This window comes from Mirounga angustirostris, unplaced genomic scaffold, assembly GCF_029215605.1.
Source record: "Mirounga angustirostris isolate CCGP_5_RB_7025 unplaced genomic scaffold, mMirAng1.0.hap1 SCAF_5, whole genome shotgun sequence".
Lineage (NCBI taxonomy): Eukaryota > Metazoa > Chordata > Mammalia > Carnivora > Phocidae > Mirounga > Mirounga angustirostris.
The window spans coordinates 139,962,231-139,969,545 of NW_026991713.1; positions in this window are offsets into that span (position 1 = coordinate 139,962,231).

Genomic DNA, 7,315 nt, shown 5'->3' on the forward strand with positions numbered 1-7,315 from the left:
CCCCGACCTTGACCTGGCCCCGGGGGGTGGGGGCGTGGGGGTTTGGTGACTACAACAGGGCAGAGCGTCCGGCAAGAGGCCGGGGGTCCTGAGCTCCAGGCCCGGCGCCTGGCTTTGCCCCAGAGCTGCAGTCCGGTGTTGCGAGCTTTGGGGGACCTGGAGCCGGCTCGGCAGCCCCCACCTGCCCCGCCCGTTGGCTGGCCTGCCACTCAGGCAGGGAAAATCGTGTGTGACAGGCCCAGGAAGGCCGGGCCCCGGGGGCCGTGGAGCAACGCACACAGCTTCTCTCCCAACATATGGCTGCTGTCGGCCCCAGGCGCTGCCCAGCCAACGCGGGCTTGCAAGCGGGTGGGGGTTCAGGCGGCCTGAGCCTCTCATCCCATCAGTCTGGCCACACTGCTCCCTCCGTGAGTCGAAAGGCCCCTGCCCCGGTTCGCATGCCTCCCATGACAGGGAGCTCACTCCTGCTGCACGCAGCCCTTCCCTGTCCCTCCAGGGAGCGGCCTGAGGCACACAGAGGGTCACCCCACACCCCACCCCAGGGTGGCCAAGGACCTAACATGTCCGGGGACCGAGCTGCGGGAGGGGCTGCGGGGGCCTCCAGAACGAGTAGCTTGCAGCTGGTGGGGGAGGGCGCAGCAAAGCTCGCGTGGGCAGTGTCATCATCCGCAGGCCCAGGGGAGCTGGGGCCAGAGGGCTTCTCCTGGGGTCCCCCGGTGCGAGGAGCTTCCCAGCTGGGCTTCCTCCCTCGGGGTGGGCCTGCTCCGCCCCACGTCCCTGGGCCTGTTTGGGCAGCCCCCTCACAGATTCCCTGAGAATCCCCCAGGCTCTGCATGGGCCCTGCCCTCACCTGCAGCGGGGACCCACAAACCTGCTCACATCCCTGCCCATCCCTGGCTCCACAGCTTCCCGCACAAGCCCGCCAGGAATCTCCCGTGACCCCACAGTGCTTGTGGGGTCAGCAGCCTCAGGCTGGCATCCAGGACCCTCAGGTGGGACCCTGCCTCCTTTGGCCCAAGCCCTGGGCCCAGCCCTCCAAGCCAGGAGTCCCTGAGGCCACCTCGAAGAGACAAGGAGAAGAAGTACCCAGGATGACCCATGTTCTGGGCCCAGGGGTCTCCTGCACGGTGCTCACCTCTCCCAGGGGCTCCTAGACTCCGCCTGGGGCCCCAGCCCCTCCCAGCGTCTGCCCGGCTGCTGTACCTGTCCTGGTGAGGGCTGTGTGTGGACACTGAGGAGGTGAGACAGGCCTGCTGGGGGCCCCGCTCACTGCCCCCTGCCTTCCCCGGCCGCGCATCCATCCTGACCACTCGCCCCTGCACGCGTATACCAGCATTAATGGAGGTGACAGGCGGACTGCCGTGGGCAAGCCAGGCAGAGGGGGTTAATGGCCAAAATGAGGCTCTGGCTGGGGTCAGAGGGAGGGGCCGGGGATCCCCACTGCACCCTGCACCAGGACCAACTGAGGAGGAGGCTCCCCAGAACCCCACTGGTGCCTGAAGCACCCAGAGACCAAGTCTCCTACCCGCCTCTGCCCATGAGGGGAACAAGGCAGGGGTCTCAGAGCTCAGAGCCACACGGCTGATCAAGCCCCAAAGCCAAGTGGGTCCCTGTCCTGCTTCAGGGGGCAGGGGCCAACTCTCCAGGCCCAAGCTCCCCCCAACATGTATGGGGTGGGTCCCAGTGGGAGCGTTATGACCCGCCCCCACCCCCACTCCTGAGTGAGAAGATGTGCCAGCGATGAGGGAGCAGATGGGCCTTGGGCAGAGGGCACAGGGGTGCAAGGGGCTGGCATCGATGTCCCAGCCTTGCCTGGCCACAGGTGCTGGGGACAGTCACCTGTGCCCCTGGGGGGCTGGCCCGGCTCACAATCCCATGCAAAGGCCATTGGGTTGTAGCCACCCAGCTGGGCGCTCGGGTCCACCCCTGCACAGAGCCCTCCTGGAAGCCCAGAAGCGCGCGCAGGTCACGCCCCTAGGTGCTGAGTCCCTCTGGAGGTGCCGCCACCTCTCCTCTTCCTCAAACTCCTGGAAAAGCCCATGCATGGGGTGGCCTCCATGGCTGGTGCTGAAGCACGTCCTCCCGGGGGCTCTTCTTGTTTGTCCTGCCACCTGGAGTCCCGGCTTCCTCCCTGCTTTCTGGGGCTCACGTGGGCTTCACTGGCTGTCCTCTCTGCACTCCGAAAGGCAGGGTTCCCAGCAACGAGGACTTTCTGGTCCATCACCTTCCTTCCCCTGAACGATGGCAACAGCCTCCAGTGAGTCCGTACCCTGTGTAGGCAGCTGTGGCCCCTCCCAGACCCTCGGAGGGCTCAGCCGGAGGGATGTGGGGAAGCAAGGAGCCATCCCTGGGACCAAGAGGCCAAGGCCTGGGATCCAGGGGTCCCCGGATCCCACGCCGTCTCCGGGTGGCCTGTGCCCTTGCCCCCTCTGGACCGGGCCCGTCATGAGGGACCCAGGCCTGGCTCAGCACATCCAGGGGCCTGTGTGCAGAAGGAACAGGCCTCCTGGCCTCTACTCTCCACAGGGCTGCTGGCGTGACGGCCGTTCAAGCTGTCTCCCAGCCTGGGGCTGCCTGCACGGTCAGCTGGTCAGCTGGGCCAGGCCAGGCGAGCAGAGAGAAGGCTGGCGTGCTCTGCCACCCAGCCCCCAGCCCTAGCCTTTGCACTTGAGGAGGAGAGGCGAATCCCTTCGGGTGGTGTCAGGGAAGGTGGCACTGGGCCAAGAAGGAGACACTCGCTCTCCAACCGGCATCTTCACCCTGGGCACCCCCAGAACCCCAGGGTCCTGTTCCTTATGGATGCCTGTCACAGTCGAGCAGAGCCCCAGGAGACCCAAACCAACAACTGAGCCACGGGCTGGTCACCCTCCTGCACAGATGGAGAAACTGAGGCCAGGTTCACGGGGCCCAGGAGGTGCTGGACTCTGGATCCAGGGCTCTATGTTGGCTGCCCCGCTTGAGGTGCAACACTCAGGGACCTCTAGAGGATACTCCTTCCTTCCCCTCCTTCCTTCCCCAAGTTACCCCTGCCCCCCAAATTTAGTGGAGAATACCCCGGAAGCCTGGAGCTGAGCCTGCAAGGGGGGGGCAGTGAAGGAGATCCTCCACAGAGCTGGCCTGGAGCAGCACCCACCCCTCAGGCTGCAGACCCCATCCTGTGCCTGAAATGGTACCATCACACATCTCTGGGTTCAGATGCCTTCCCCCCAAACAAAGCAAGACTCCCTGAGAGAGACAGAGTCTGGCCCTGCCCCAGCATGTCTGTGTTCACGTCTGGAATAGAACTTGCCGGTCAGATGAATTTCTACTAGGACCTAGCTGAGAAGTGGGACCCTGACCATGAGGTTTTGGCAGCTCGGGGAGCAACATGGAATTTGGCATACTTTGGGAGGTGGGCTGGAAACAGGTCTGGCCATGAGGACATTAGCGGCAGGGGTTTTATGGAGGGTCCTGGACACCCAAGTCTTTCCCTGCCCCCCCGCCCCTCCCCCCTCCCAGGTCCTCCCAGGGGAGACGCAGAGCTGTCCTGCAAACAGCAGAGAGATGCAGGGCCTGGGCACCTGTCAGGGTGGGGAGGTAGTGTTTCCAGAAAGGGGGAAGTGAGCCCATGGTGACCATCCTTTCCTGAGCCGGGACCCATCGGTGGGCAGGGCAGGGCTTCAGTGAGTGTAGGTCCATTCAGCCTTCTGTTTGGAGAAGAGGAAACGGCCCTGGAGTCAAAGCTTGGCGGAGGAGAGCTGGTGAGGGGAGGAGATTTGCTGTCTGTGCACTGGGCTCTGCCGGCGGGCTCCAGGCTCCAGCCCTCCTGGGGCTCTGTCTCTTGGCTGGTCTGGGCTCTTGCCCCATCCCAGGCTGGGCTGCAGCCGTCCCCAGGCTGGCTGTGTGCCCCACAGCTCCCCTTGTCCCAGGGCTCAGCCCCCAGGCCTTGGCTCAGGAGGGCGGCTGTCAGGGGCCAGAGCCCTGCCCTGACGGATGAGTGCTGACGGCGCCTCTCCCTGCGACCTCGGCCGCTGACACCCCGTCACACCGCTGCGGGGACCCCGGGAGACCTGGCCGCCGCTCCGCACCCCCGCAGCAGCCTGCAGGCGACGGGGGCGGGGACGGTGCCAGGCGCCCCTCATTTGGCCGCACACCTGCGCCTCCACTCCCCGCGTCCACACCGCAACCCGCCCGTCCCTGCCGCTCGGGCGCTACCACCGGTCTCACCGGCCACCGTTCCACCCAGGAGGTGCTGGCGCTGCGGAGAGGGCTGAGCAAGCGGGTCCTGGCGCGCGAGGTGAGTGCGCGCGAGGGGGCGGCTCTGGGCGGGGGGCACCTGGGGTGCCCCCGGGGAGACCAATTCCCGCGCTGGCGAGTCCCCTCCCTCCGTAAGCCCGGGTCGGAGGTCGCAGCGCCCCCGAGCCCCAGCGCGCCGTGGCGCACGCGCGGCGGTCCCGCCGCCAACTTCGGTGGGTGCGAGTCGGCGTCGGGGGGACACGCGCGGTCGGCGGCGGAGGCTTCGGGACCGACTGCCGAGTGAGTGACCGCAGACCGCTCGGGGGGCCGCTCCCAGCGCCGGGCCTCAGTTTCCCCTGCGGGAGTCCCTGTCGCTGCCCCGAGGGCCCGAGCCGGTCCCGCGGGGTCCGGGATCGCGGCTGGCACCGGGCGGTGCTGAGAAGGGAAGTTTCCGCCGCGTCCTCGGGGCCTCGCGCAGACTTCGCCGGGCGCCTCGGGCTCCGATCCGGCCGGCGCGCAGGTGGGGCGGGCGGGCGCTGGCGGCGGCGCGGCCAGCGAAGTTTGGGGGGGGCCGTGCGGGGCCGGGGTGGGCTCGAGGGGCGCGGGGGCGACGAGACTCCAGGAGTGTCCAGGCGCGGGTGGGGCAGCTCCAGCCCCCATGTCCCCCACTTCTGCGCACGGGGACCCCCCTGGGCACAGCAGCCCTGTCCCTGTAATAGGGCGCCATCCCTCCCGGGGTGCGGTGCGCGGCGGAGGGGGAGGGAGTTGGGGTCTCGACCTCAGCCAAGGAGGAGCCTGGTCACCCCTCTCTACCAAGCCCTGTGGGGCACTGGCCAAGTCTCAGGTGGTCAGGGGGTATGGGAGGGCTCCAATCCCCCTGCTGGTGGCTCCAGGCGCTGGGTGCCTTCTCTCCCACCCTGGAGTGGGGCCTCCTTCTCCTGTCTGGACACCAGTACTCTCCCAGACAGGGAAAGGTTAGCGGGCTCAGGTGTGTGGGCCAGCACACTGGGGGTGCAGGCTGCCCTAGGAGCACGCACCCAGTCACGCGTTGGGACATGTGTGCAAATGAATGTGCTTTGGGGTGTGTGGGGGTGCATGCTGGTGTCTAGGGGCATCCTCTGCTTGTGCACAAGCATGCTGGGTGGGTGCCAGGCATCCTCTGGGTCCCCGTGGGGTCAGTGGCTGCTGAGATGGCGCCTGAACAGCCCCTCCCCCCCACCCAGGTGACTGATATGAAGAGGGAGCACGGGAGGAGCCTGCCACCTCCTGAGTCCAGAGGCCTGACTGGGAGGTGGGATGGGTGGTGGCACCAGGCGGCACAGCTGTGTGGCTCCCAGGGCCTGGTGATCGATGTGGTCCCGGTGCAGCCGCCTCTGTCTCCCAAGCACACATGCCCATTTGTCATCAGTATCTTGGGGAGGGCTCGGGAGACAGGGATGTGGCCCCCCTCTGCTCCCACCACCAAGTCCAAGAGGGTCTGCAGCCCCTCGGGGAGCCCCAGGCTCTTTCCTGAGCCCAGCCCCCTCCTCCCAACCCCCACACTCTTCTCCGAGCCCCGTCCCCTTCAAGACATGGACACCAGTCAGTCCTCATCTGCTTTCTCCTGCAGTGGTGGCTGCCATGCTGATCCCCCTTTGAAGGGCCCCTTCAGATGGGCAGCCCTCTCCACCCCTCCGGGGGTGCCCACCCAGTGTTTGGGGCGGCAGAGCCTGAAGGCCAGCAGGGGAGGACAGCCTGTGCCCCGTGGCTGCACTGCACCCCAGCCCTGCCCTGCTCAACGCGCCGGCCAGCCCTGAGTCCTAGGGAACAGGGCGAGTGTCTGCGTGTCCGCATCCCTAAGAGTGTCGCTTACCATGGATGTCCTCAGGTGTGTGTGCACCTGTGTGTGCACATTCCCTTGAATGTGTCCAGGTGCCTGACTCGCCACTGCGGCTGGGCTGTGAGTCCTTCCGTGTGCACCACCACCGTGTCCACTCTGAGTGGTGTGTGTGTGTGTGTGTGTGTGTGCCCGGGCCCCATGCATTCTGGTGGCTGACTCTCTACCGAGTCGGCCCAGCCATGCAGAGGCTGTCCCTCCAGGCGCTGGGTAAGGGCTCATCTGGAGCCTTGTAACGCTCGTGTGCACACACCCGAAGCCGGTGTGCCCACACTCAACGTGTGCCCCACGCAGGCGCTCACTGGGGCGGTGGATGGCCCAGGTGGTGGCCCAGATGGAGAGTGGAGCGGCTTCCGAGCGAGTGTGTGGGGTGTGGGGGGAGGAGGGTCTTGGCTGAGCTTGGCCGCTGCAGGCTCGGCCGCTGACCTGCCTGAAGCCACCCAGATGGATGAGGCTGAGCAGGTGGCTGTGCCGTGGGGCCATGCTGGGACGCCCCCGCCCCCCCGCCTGGCCTGGCCCCACACGAGGCTGACCCCCTCAGAGACCTCCCGCGCCCACCCGGCTCCCGCCAGAGCAGGGACACACGTGCGTGTGCACACGCGCGTGTGCACACACACGCACGCGCACACGGTGTTCGTGAAACTCAGAGCTGGTCTCTCAGCGCGGCAGCTTTCTTCCTGGCTCCCCAGCACAGCGGAGGGCCCTGGGGGGGGCGGTGGGACAAGGAAGGGCTGGTGTCCCCAGGAGCCATACCTGGCTTGGAGTCGCTCAGCAAATGGCCATCGGGCAGACAGAGACTCAGGCGGGCATGAGTGGGATCAGCCCAGAAATGGGCCGGCTGGGGGCTGGCAGGCCTGGGGTGGGGGGGTGAACATGATAAAATACAGGGTGCCTAGTTAACCTTACATTGCAGAGAAACAACAAGCTTTTTTTAGCATACATTCCACACATTGGCTAGAACATACCTCTGCTACGGAAGCATTCGCTGTTTACCCAAGTCAGACTGAACTGGTGTCTTTTATTTTGACCTGCCGTCTGGGGCGACCCTAGCCGAGTGCGTGGAGCTGAAGGAGGAGGTGGGGGAGGCCAGGGGAACCGCACACACAAGGGTGGGGGGAGCAGGCTGCAGGGTGGAGCTGGGTGCCCATGCCCCCAGCTCTTGTCCTCGCAGCCCTGGGAGCTGTGGGCGGAGGGCAGTGGGGAGCCGGGCAGGGGGTGGGCACT